Source organism: Tupaia chinensis, unplaced genomic scaffold, assembly GCF_000334495.1.
Source record: "Tupaia chinensis unplaced genomic scaffold, TupChi_1.0 Scaffold145072_1, whole genome shotgun sequence".
Classification (NCBI taxonomy): domain Eukaryota; kingdom Metazoa; phylum Chordata; class Mammalia; order Scandentia; family Tupaiidae; genus Tupaia; species Tupaia belangeri.
Window position 1 is genome coordinate 603,486 of NW_006204933.1, and position 11,518 is coordinate 615,003.

The following is an 11,518-nucleotide window of genomic DNA, read 5'->3' on the forward strand; positions in this document are numbered from 1 at the left end:
TGTGTCCCCCTTCCTAGGAGCCCTGACACCCCGAAGGCAACCCATGCCCGCTGGACTCCGTAGAGAGATGGGCAGCTCACCGGGTGAAACCGCCGGGTAAGGTCAAGTCCCGGGACTCAGGAACCCGGTGAGGCTCACCCAGTTTGGGTGGAAGGGGAGCCCCCCCAATTGCCTCCTGTGGGTTCCCATGGCAACCACCAGTTCCGGCTTGAGGTCGCTGCATGATCCCCACCCAGGGGCCATCAGGGGGCCGCCAGTCGAGGATGCTCCCAGAGCTAGGATGGCCCTGTGACAAACTCTGGAGAGACTGTGTGTGTGTGTGTGTGTGTGTGAGTCAGTTTCTGCAATCCCAGTCTTCACACTATGGGAGCTGAGTGGGTCCTCCCTGCCTTTCCATCGCCGACAGGACTCCTCTGGGAGGGGGACCTCTCTGCATGTACCTCTGAGCTCACAGTTGATTTGTTTCTGTCCCAGTCTGTGGGCTCGAGGCATGCCCCTTCTGTCTTGGGAAGGGCAGTTGGCTCCCATGGGGCCCCTCTTGTCCTGGTTCTGTTGCAGAAGTGATGCACAAACAGACCGCCGAGAAACCGCGCGCCACTCCGAGCGTCAAACTCAAGTTGCTGACGCTGGCAGACTCAGAGGGGTTCAGACCCCGAACATCTGGACCCGAGTCGGGGAGGGTAGGAGGTGACACAGATGCTGAGTTGGTGGAGGAGAGGCCCATGGGTCTGGGGCCATGGATAGTGCAAGGGAGAGAAGGCTGCTTGACATTGCTCAGCATCTCACTCTCTTCCTTTTGGGGCCTCCTTTGGTTCCAAAACCACATCGTACGGAGACCAGCAATCCGTCTTGCAAGGAGCTTGCAGAAACAGAACAGGGTTGGGCTCGGAGGGGCACAGAGCTAGGATCCTCTCTTATAAGCAGCGTTCTGAACAACGAAGTCCTGTCTAATTACACAGCCAAGCAGTTTCCATATCAGCCTCCCCGCCCCTTTTTTAGTTTTGGAGAGGTTTTTACTGGAGGGCGTGTGCGCTCGCCAGAAAGACAGAGAGAGACAGAGAGACAGAAAGCGAGAAATCCCCCCCTAGGGGGGATGGCCACACCACAATCCCTTCTCCTCCATTCTCCTCTCGGGATCTTGGGCACACACGCACACACGCCCGGCGTGAGTTTAAGCCACCGGGTCCGGGACATGAACTGCGGTCGACTACGTGGGAGTTCAACGGCATAGCCATTACGCTAACTGCTGGTCCCCGTGTTTGCATATGTTTTAAAGAATTATTTATGGGGTGATTTCTTGCTTTCTGTCTCTATGCCTCTCTCGGTCTGTCTGGCGAGCGCACATGCCCTATAGCGAAAATCTCTCCAAAAAAAAAAAAAAAAGAATTATTTATTTATTTACCTCCATCTGCTATTACTATTGTTTAATTTGACCAGACACAGACACAGAGAGAGAGAGATGGAAAGTGAGAAAGCAAACCTCCAGGTCCGGGACTTGAACCGTGGTCAGCCATGTGGGAGTCCAGCACCTTTAACCACCACACTACCTGCTGACCCCCCTCCCTCATCAATGTTTTTATTGAGGGTCGAGCACCAAGAGAGTACAGACTCAAAGCCTGCAGCTATTTGACTTCTTGCTTTAAATTCATGAGGGACTTCTCTTGAGACCCGGATTGAATCTATGCAGATATTTGAATCAAAAGAGCCTTGAGAACCCTCTGTGCTCACGGGGGTGTGGAGGGTGCTACGATTTTTATCAGCGGAGTGGAAAGCTGCAGTAAATGCAATCGGCAGTTGGAGCAAGGCAAATTCTTCACGTTTTTATTTCTATACCACCAGACAGGGACCAGCAGTTGGAGTCAAGGCTATGTTGCTGGAATCCCACGTAGTCGATCGCGGTTTGAGTCCCTGACCCGGTGGCTTGAGCTTTGAGCCAGGTGCATGTGCGTGCGTGCCCAAGATCCTGAGAGGAGGATGGAGGAGAAGGGATTGTGGCGTGGTCATCCCCCCTGGGGGGTGATTTCTCACTTTCTGTCTCTCTGTCTGTCTGGCGAGCGCACGCGCCCTATAGCAAAAAAAAACTCAAAAAAAGACACTTAGCAATTCTGTCAAACGTCTCCCTGCGTTGGGTTAATCCTGGCTCTGCTTAGTGCCTGGCTTAGCAGTTCAGAAAATCAGGTTCCCCATGGAACATGGCCATTTTGACTCAGTTACACGAGTCAATCGTCAGAGGCTATTTCTCATCAGAGCACACGCTCTTCGCGAAGTAGCGCCGTACCGTGCGAAGATCGTAAGAGCCCAATTCCCTGAGGTTCTGTTCACACCCTCCTCTCCAGAGAAATTCCTTTTCTATTTCCCCCCCTTGGAATTTTTAATCATACAGCCCAGCACGGTGGGCTTTGATGCTTGGTTGCCCACACTGTCACCTGTTTGAGCGCTTACAGCCCAAACACTTCTGCTGTCCCTGCTCCTCCTTGGAGAGAAGGTCCCCGAACCGCCTCTCTCCATCCTGCCAAAGATGCACCTCCAGGCCCCACGCTGCAGCCTGTCTGGATCACAGTGGACCCCAGGGCGGCTAGACCGATGTTGGTATTAAGAGCACTAATCCCTCCAGCGGGGCTAGGCGTCTAGCAAGTGGGCATGAGTGGGGCCCAGCAGAGAGAGAGAAGGGGGAACTGCTGACCCTCCAAGGACATCTACACTGTGGGGAAGGTTCAAAGAACCTCAGGCTGAAAACCCTCTCTGCTTTGCCACGCCGGATCCATGAGGAGGCCCCGAGGAGCGGTTGGCACCCAACAGAAGAGATGACACAGAAGGAGAGGCTCCTCACTCTCCATTCACCGAGGAGCAAATCCTCCTGAAACCAGGTGAGTCCCCCTTGGATAACAGAAGAGGGCTTGTCAGACAAGGGTTGACAGATGAGGCATCAATGTCCATCTTTGGGGGACGGTTGGCACGCAGTAGAAGAAATGACACAGAAAGAGAGGCTCCAACTCTCCACTCACCGAGGAGCAAATCCTCCTGGAAGAAGGAGAGTCCCCCTTGGATGACAGAAGAGGGCTTGTCAGACAAGACAGATGAGGCATTAATTTCCGTCTTTGTGGGGGACAGACACAAATCGTGGATGGCCTTGAGGAGGGCCAGCCCGAGAGTTCAGGCACAGAGTTCTTTTAGACACACCGAACATCTACCCCTACCAGCGTTTTCCTCCCTGCCACGGTGACTCAAGGGAGAGACAGGGAGGGTGTCCCCTCAAAGAGCCGACCACGCAGACGTCGGCCTGCCGAGGCCCTCTTGAGAAGTGTAGGTGCCTGTCGGCTTTGGTAATCGCTACGAACCCCTGACCCAGGCGAGGTGAACAGGTGGTTAATCCCTGACCCAGACGAGCTGAACTGCAGGCATCTGTTGGCTTTGGCAGTTCATACGGGTCCCTGACCCTGACCAGGTGACCATGGCCCTGAGCCATACGAGGTCACCATGAAAACACGGGTGATGACCCACTCAGACGTCACAGTCTGAGCACCACAGGGCACGCACACTAGTATGCACACTCACGCTCGCACCGACAGACACCCCGGAGCTTATCACAACATTCTACCCCCGCGGGGACGTTCCTGACTGACGGTCTCTACTCAGAGACCGCGGGAGGTGATCAGTCTCCCCGTCCATCCCAACGCGACAGGCGTCCCTGGGACCCACGTCTCCGGGAACCTTACCTTGCCCCAGACACCTCCGCCAGGGAGTTGATCTGTCTTTCCCTTCAGTCTGCTTGGAGTTGGTTGTCACGGCGTGTCAGGGCCCCGGTGGTGAAGGAGGACCTGCGATAAGATCATTCTCCGCTGGTTCAGGTCTCCTCCACCCACCCCGTGGCTCAAACGCCAGCAGAGTTGGCTCCCCAGTTAGGGAAGCAGCAATGTTGCCAGAATGTTGCAAACGCTGACTGCCGAGTTTATGACACCTACAGACCCAGAGGAGCCGGGACTGCAAACAGCTGGGACCCGAGCAGGGGAGGGGTCGGCGGGTGGATAGGTTCTGGGTTGGAGGAGGAGAGGCCCCCTGGGTCTGGGGTGATGGATTTTGCAAGGCAGGAAACACTGCAAAAGATTACAAGGCCTCTCACTCTCCCTTTGGCTGCCCTCCTTTAGTTCCCAAACCACATTGTAGAGAGGCCAGCGATCTGTCTGGCAAGGAGCTTACAGAGGTGGAACTGGGTTTGGCTCGGAGGGGCACAGAGCTAGGATCCTATATTTTTGGGTTTTTTTTTTGGGGGGGAGAGGTTTTTGCTATATGTCATCAGAAAGAGAGAAAGACAGAAAGTAAGAAATCACCCCCCAGGGGGGATGGCTACGCCACAATCCCTTCTCCTCCGTTCTTCTCTCGGGATCTTGGGCACGCACGCACATGCGCCCGGAGTGAGTTTAAGCCACCGGATTCGGGACTCGAACCACGGTCAACTACGTGGGAGTCCAGCAACATAGCCATTACGCCACCTGCTGGCCCACTTTCTATGAAGAAACGTGTTGGTTTTTTGACTGATAGTCTAACCATTTCGCTGGGTCTAGAGAAAAAGGATTGGTTTTCTGACCGACAATCTAATTATTTAAACTGCAGGCGTTAAGACTGACAATCTGATCCTGTAACTGGATAGATGTTTCCATTGTCCTTAGAGAAGCTGATTGGCTTTGTAAGCCAAACTAAAGGCAAAGAAATAGCCAGAATTTGCATATGAAAAGGATAGAAATCCTCCCTTAAACGTGGACCCCTGGAGAGCATTGTTGCCTAGTTCTTCCAGAGAATTTCTAACTGCTCTGAGTAGTAACTTAACATGTCTTGATTATGCCTATTAATAGTCTTTTTTTTTTTTTGGAGAGTTTTTTGCTATAGGGTATGTGCACTCGCCAGTGAGACAGAGAGAGACAGAGAGACAGAGAGGCACCCCTCCCCAGGGGGAATGGCCACACTGCAATCCCTTCTCCTCCCTCCTCTTGGGATTTGGGGCACGCACATGCACCCAGTGTGAGTTTCAAGTCGCCGGGTCCGGGATTCAACCCGAGGTGGACTCCCTGGGAGTCCAGGGACATAGACATTACGCCATCTGTGGCCACCACCTGTCATCAGTCTTTTCGAGTTCATAGGGATGAAAGAGAGTGGGTTGGTCTCTGCGTTGGGTAATATGTTAAAGAAGTCTGTGTTGGTACATGCCCATAAGCTACCGATATAGACTAAAAGTTACGGTTGCTAGAAATGGAAGATTTTGATCAATATAAATAGCTCTAATTCTGTTAACAAGCTTAATAGCTCTCCTGGGGAGATATCAGATTTCCCAGGGTCGGGGAGAAAAGATAAGCGTGGGTTGTTAATAAAAACCTGTTTGAAGAGGCACTCCCATTGGAGATTCTCTGCAGAAAATCCCACGACTACCACCTACCCTGCAGCCAATGTGTTCCAGGTTCCCCATTTACCTTGTCCTTACCAAGTGACAAAAGACCCATTTAGACCGGCCAGCCACTTTTCTTGAGAGATTTTTGCTATAGGGTGCCTGCACTCTCCAGCAAGACAGAGAGATAGAAAGTGAGAAATCACCCCCTGGGGAGATGGCCACACCACAATCCCTTCTCCTTCATCCTCCTCTTGGGATCTTGGGCATGCACGCACATGCGCCCAGTGTGAGTTTAAGCAACCAGGTCCGAGACTTGAACCTTGTCCAGCGACATAGCCATTACGTCAACTGCTGGTCCCAGGGCTTTTTTTTTTTTTTTTAGCATTTATTTCTGAGGTCTCTTTTGAATTTTAATTTTATTTCAATTTATTTATTTATATGCATTCACTATCCATCATTACAGCAAACAAAATGAGATTTCCCATCCAGAATGCACTGCATATTGGCTCAGTCATCTGTGGCTCCATTTTGCCCTGCACCACCCGTTGACAGCCCTGTCCCCTCCCCGGGTCATTAAAAGCAAAGGGTAATCAGAAATAGTTCAAATTCCAGGTGTTTCAGCAGGTAGTTAAAGTCCCACTGTGTTTAAGGAGACCAGAGCCCCTGCCCTATAGAATGTAGACAGGCTTAGCCCGGCTTAGTCTGGCTTCTGTACAGGTGTGGGTGCGAAGGTCACCTCTCTCCCTCCTCACCTACTCGTTCTCCCTCCGCCACTGCTTTTCACCAGGGTCCTGCTTCTTGCCTTTCTCAGCCCCTTCTCCCTGCTCTTGGGGTGCAGGGTCTTTGGGAGACATGAGCCCTCCCACAGTGGCCCTCTAACCAAGACGCCTGTCATTTGGACAGGAGTGAATGTCCATTTATTTCTTTCCCGATTCAACACTTGAGGCCCCAGCGAGCTGGTACCCCCTGGTCCCTGAGTGAGGCACCCAAGGATGGCCTTGCCTGACCAGTCACCAAAGACCCCAGGTTGTCCAGGAGACGTGCCGTGCCCCTGACGTGAAATCCAGGGCCCCAGGGATACCTGTCAGGAGCATTGACCGCCGGGTGCAAGACACTCACTGCTCCTTCAAAACTAGGAGAGTCTAGGGCCAGCAGTTGGCATAATGGCTTATGTTGCTGGACTCCCATGTAGTTGACCATAGTTCGAGTCCCGGACCCAGTGGCTTAAACTCACACCGGGTGCATGTGCGTGTGTGCCCAAGATCCCGAGAGCAGAATGGAGGAGAAGGGACTGAGGTGTGGCCATCCCCCCTGGCGGTGATTTCTCGCTTTCCGTCTCTCTGTCTGTCTAGCGAGCGCACGTGCCCTATAGCAAAAACCTCTCCAAAAATGATTATTTTCTAAATCGTTAAGCCAAAATTAACCGTAAAAAAATGTGACCCAATTGCAAGCTAAGTAGCCAATGCAGGGCACGTACATTAAAACATAACAATGAAGTTCATAGATACATCCAGGGTTAGGGCCGGACTCCTGGGAGCACTGCTGCCTGGTTCTCCCGGAGTCCTCCTTCTAGTTACTCCTGAGTGAACACGCTGTAATGAGTCCTGTTATTAGTCGTTGTATTTTATAAAAAAAAAAAAAAAAAAAAAAAAAAAATAAAAAGGTTCAGTCCAACATTGAAAAAGTCGTGAAACAGAGTCTGTTACTGTTTGTGCATGTTCGTCAGCTCCTAGGGTCTGCTAAGAGAGAAGGGTGCCAAAAACAAACCATTCGAATCAGTATAAATGGAGGTGATTCTTTTCTTACCAGCTCAAGAGCTCCTCTCAAAACACATCACGTTGCCCGGGACCGGCAGCATAATGGCTATGTCACTGGACTCCCATGTAGTCGACCGTGGTTCGAGTCCCGGACCCGGTGTCTTAAAACTCATGCCGGGTGCGTGTGTGTGCGTGCCCAAGGTCCTGAGAGGAGAATGGAGGAGAAGGGATTGCGGCATGACCATCCCCCTTGTGGGGTGATTTCTCGCTTTCTGTCTCTCTGTCTCTGTCTTTCTGGCGAGCGCACGTGCCCTATAACAAAAACCTCTCCAAAAAAACAAACAAACAAACAAAATATCACATTTCCCAAAGTCAAAGAGAGAAAAATAAATGGAAGTGGTTATTAAAAATTGAGTGTTGAATTCAGGGACGAAAGGCAGAAGTCTCCTGTCCCAGAACTTAGTAGGGTAGGGGTCTCCGGGAACAGAGTGGGACGAGTGAAGGCCAGAGCTCCCGGCTGCCTGCTCCCTCCCTGCCCTCCTGCCCTCCTGTCTCTCTTCAATAGGCCTCGTCCCCACTGGACTCTCCCCTTCATCAGAGAGCAGAGGTCTAGCCAGAAAAACGAGAATTTAGATGAAGGCCGCCTTCTGCAGCCAGGGCTTCTGTACCTGCAGGGAGGCCGTTGCCTGGTCAAGCCTGCAACATGAGCTCTGGCTTCCTGGCCATCCTCAGCCACTCCCTGCAAGGTCTATTAAAACGGAAGTTCACGTCTCTGTTTATGATCTGTCAAATCAAAACCGATAGAAACAGCTCTCAACTCAACATCGTGTTAGGACAACTGGACAAGACGGCTTCACCCTGGATTGCACTCTCAGGTCAACGGCACCCGGTGGTCACTTACGATAATCCTGACGGCTGCAGGCGTCTCGAGGATGAGATCTGGGAACAGCCCAGAGCAGGGCCTCTGTGGGCGGCCCGGGCACTGGACAATGACCAGGACTGGCACCCTCACGGCCCCCAGAACAAAGACCCCCCCTTGTCCCCGTGTGGACTCCGTCACTAGAGACAAAACACAGTGAGCGCTAAAAGGAGCTTGGGACTTCTAACGTCCATGCTGGCCTTTCAAATCAAAGCGGATTTTTCTCTTTTTTTTTGAGATATTTTTGCTTTAGGGCGTGTGTGCTCGCCAGAAAGACAGAGAGAGACAGAGAGATAGAAAGCAAGAAATCACCCCCCAGGGGGGATGGCCACGCCGCAATCCCTTCTCTTCCCTTCTCCTCTCGGGATCTTGGGCACGCACGCACACGCGCCTGGCGTGAGTTTTAAGCCACCGGGTCCGGGACTCAGACCGCGGTCAACTACATGGGAGTCCAGTGACATAGCCATTACGCTAACTGCTGGTCCTAGGCTATTAAAGTAATTGTAAACATAAACTTATACAAATAAAACAAGAAAATAATAGTATAAAAATACAACTGTAAAAAGTTGTAAGCATAACAATATATTTCTAATAAAAAAGATTGCAAACGTTTCCATCTAAATGGAATGTATATAGTACAGCTTTGGTCTTAAGGTCAAGTGACTAAATTATCTCGAAACAAAATAAAACAAGAAACACAACAAACTAAAAGGTCTAAAGTGTACTGTTAAAAGTTGAAGTTGTATTACAAGCGTCTAAAATAGCTTCCCCAAATGAACGGAGTTGAAGTTCTAAGGCTACTTGTACGCATATCTTCAAATGCGATGTACAGTCCAACAGGAAGAGAGAGGAACCCCCCAGCTAGGGTACACGGGGCCTCACCTGGTCGTAGAAGTTCTCTCCCCTCTGTTAAAGTGACCCTGCAGCTCTGGCACACAGAAGTCCAAAGACCACGTCCACAGAGTCACCGAAGCCTTGATCCGTAAAAATCAGCCAGAAGCAGTCCCTTCCGGAGAACACTCCAGCCACAAGGAGCACAGCCGTGCACGGTCATCCCAGAGGGTCACGAGTCTGCAGACAGTGACAACGGAAAAAACCCACAGACCTGCTTTGGTCCCTGCAGAGGCTGGCCCATGGTTTGAGACTCAGACCTGGCAGCTTGCTTTCTCATCTTCTCTCTGTCTTTCTTCCTGTCTTAGTTAAATTAAAACAAACAATAGGGACCAGCGGTTAACGTAATGGCTATGTCGCTGGACTCCCATGTAGTCAACCACGGTTTGCATCCCAGACCCGGTGGCTTAAAACTCACGCCGGGCGTGTGTGCGTGCATGCCCAAGATCCCGAGAGGAGAATGGAGGAGAAGGGATTGCGGCGTGGCTATCCCCCCTGGGGGGTGATTTCTCTCTCTCTGTCTCTCTGTCTCTCTCTGTTGGTTAGTGCACGCGCCCTATAGCAAAAACCTCTCCAAAAAAAAAAAGTTACATAAAATAATTCTGTAAAAAAATGAAATACCTATAAATAAAATACATCATTACAATGAAACTAATTCATTTACTTAATTACACTTGTTCATTTAATTTTCTGTTGGCTCCACACACGATAGAAAATTAAAAATACATCTCTCCCCCAAAGCATGCATGAGCTGTCCCAAGTGCTTCTGGGCCATTTAGAACAACCCCTGAATCATGGTCCTCCTTTTTATCTCTTCAGTTTCTGCCCTCGGTCTGGCCAGGGCAGCTCCGATGAATTAAAAATAGCACGAAAAGCTCTTACCAGCAGTTTCCCGTCTGCCCGGTGTCAGGTCTCCCCGTGGTTGGCCGCTCCGTGCCTTCAGTTCAGAACAGCCCCTTCGTCCTGGGCACTGGGTTCTTATCCGTGCCCCCCAAGCTGCTGAGGGGGCTCCTTGCCTCCTGGCCCTGTAAGCCCTCCGTAGACCTGCTTCCGACTTTGACTTTGCCCTGGTTCCTGTTTTGCAAAAACACTCTGGTGTTCCCCGGGTCCCTAAGCCAATGCCTGTGCTTCTCGCGGGGCCCCAAGAGAGGGCTAGACCTCACCTCGCCAGTCCAGCCTAGCCTCCGAGTAATGGTTGGCTTTGCCTACGCTCACCCCCATATTAAATGGGTTTGGGGTAGAGCAACCCCCCTGAACAATGGCAACGACTATATACCCAACTTCCACCCCGAGAGAGGCAGGAAACCGAAACCTACTTGACTCAAAGCACTGTTGGCCATGTGGGAGTCCAGAGTCTTAATTAGCAGCACTCCCTGCTGGCCCCTGTAATCATCTGATTTTTCCCACACTGTTTAGATTTAATACTTGGCTGGCGTCTGTAAAAGAGGTGGGTGAGTCTTCACATAACCTTTCTACGTAGGTATCTCGTGTTATGCTTCGAGCAGGCAGTGAACGCACATGAAGTCCCAGGATTACGGAATTGCTGAAGCCTGGTGAAGCTTAGGCTTTCTGAAGTGAAGTAACGGGAGGTCTGCTTTACCCAAACTGTCATTGAAAGCTTAGCATATGTCGTGACCAGCTGTTGGCGTAATGGCTATGTCGCCGGACTCCCATGCAGCCGGCCACAGTTCGAGTCCTGGACCCGGTGGCTTCAACTCACGCCAGGCGCATGTGCGTGCGTGCCCAAGATCCCGAGAGGAGAATGGAGGAGAAGGGATTGCGGTGTGACCATCCCCCCTGGGGGGTGATTTCTCGCTTTCTGTCTCTCTGTCTCTCTCTGTCTGTCTGGCCGGTGCACGCGCCCTATAGCGAAAATCTCTCCAAAAATAAAGAAATAAAAGAAAGGGTAAAGTATGTCTATGCTATGGGGCTCTGTTTCTTAGAGGAGTGAGAGCCACGTGTGAACGAATACACACCGGATCCCCGAGTCCACGAGGTTGCAGCTGCGTCCCTGAAGGTGGCGGGTGCATTTGGGTGAAGTGAGGACAGCGGTTAGAACTGTCTGTACCCACTGCCGCAGAGATAACACCTTCATTCACACCTGCTGGTGCATTCCCGGCGAGGTCGAGGTGCCCTCTGCAGAAGGTGCTTTCACTGCCATACCTTGGAATTATCAGATGGGGACGGAGCCAGGCGCTGCCACAGTTCATGGGACCTCATTCTCCCCCACGCCCTAGAGGTGAGAGGAAAACGAGATAACAGGGACTCCTAGCGCAACTCAGCACAGAATTTCTAGAAAAACACACCCGCCATGCCTGAGACACCAAAGGAACTCCGTCTTTCTGATGTACAAGAGAGTCTCATTGGGGACCAGCAGTTAGCGTAATGGCTATGTTGCTGGGCTCCCACACAGTCGACCGCAGGTCGCGTCCCGGACCCGGTGGCTTAAAACTCATGCCAGGTGCGTGTACGTGCGTGCCCAAGATCCCGAGAGGAGAATGGAGGAGAAGGGATTGCAGCATGACCATCCCCCCTGGGGAGTGATTTCTCGCTTTCTGTCTCTCTGTCTGT

At 51.6% G+C, this 11,518-nt stretch overlaps 1 protein-coding gene across 1 annotated transcript in view; it reads right to left on the reverse strand.

Annotated features, from left to right (window-relative positions):
* The window catches only part of LOC102496983 (arylsulfatase F), a 42,785-nt gene extending 32,530 nt beyond the window's left edge, over positions 1-10,255 (reverse strand). The window contains exons 1-3 of the mRNA XM_027767971.1: positions 9,830-10,255; positions 8,939-9,127; positions 3,717-3,818 (exon numbers count right to left, since the gene is read on the reverse strand). The gene's annotated coding sequence lies outside the window, so the exon portion shown is untranslated. The remainder of the gene's footprint in view (positions 1-3,716; positions 3,819-8,938; positions 9,128-9,829) is intronic.
* Between the last annotated feature and the right edge of the window lie 1,263 nt (positions 10,256-11,518).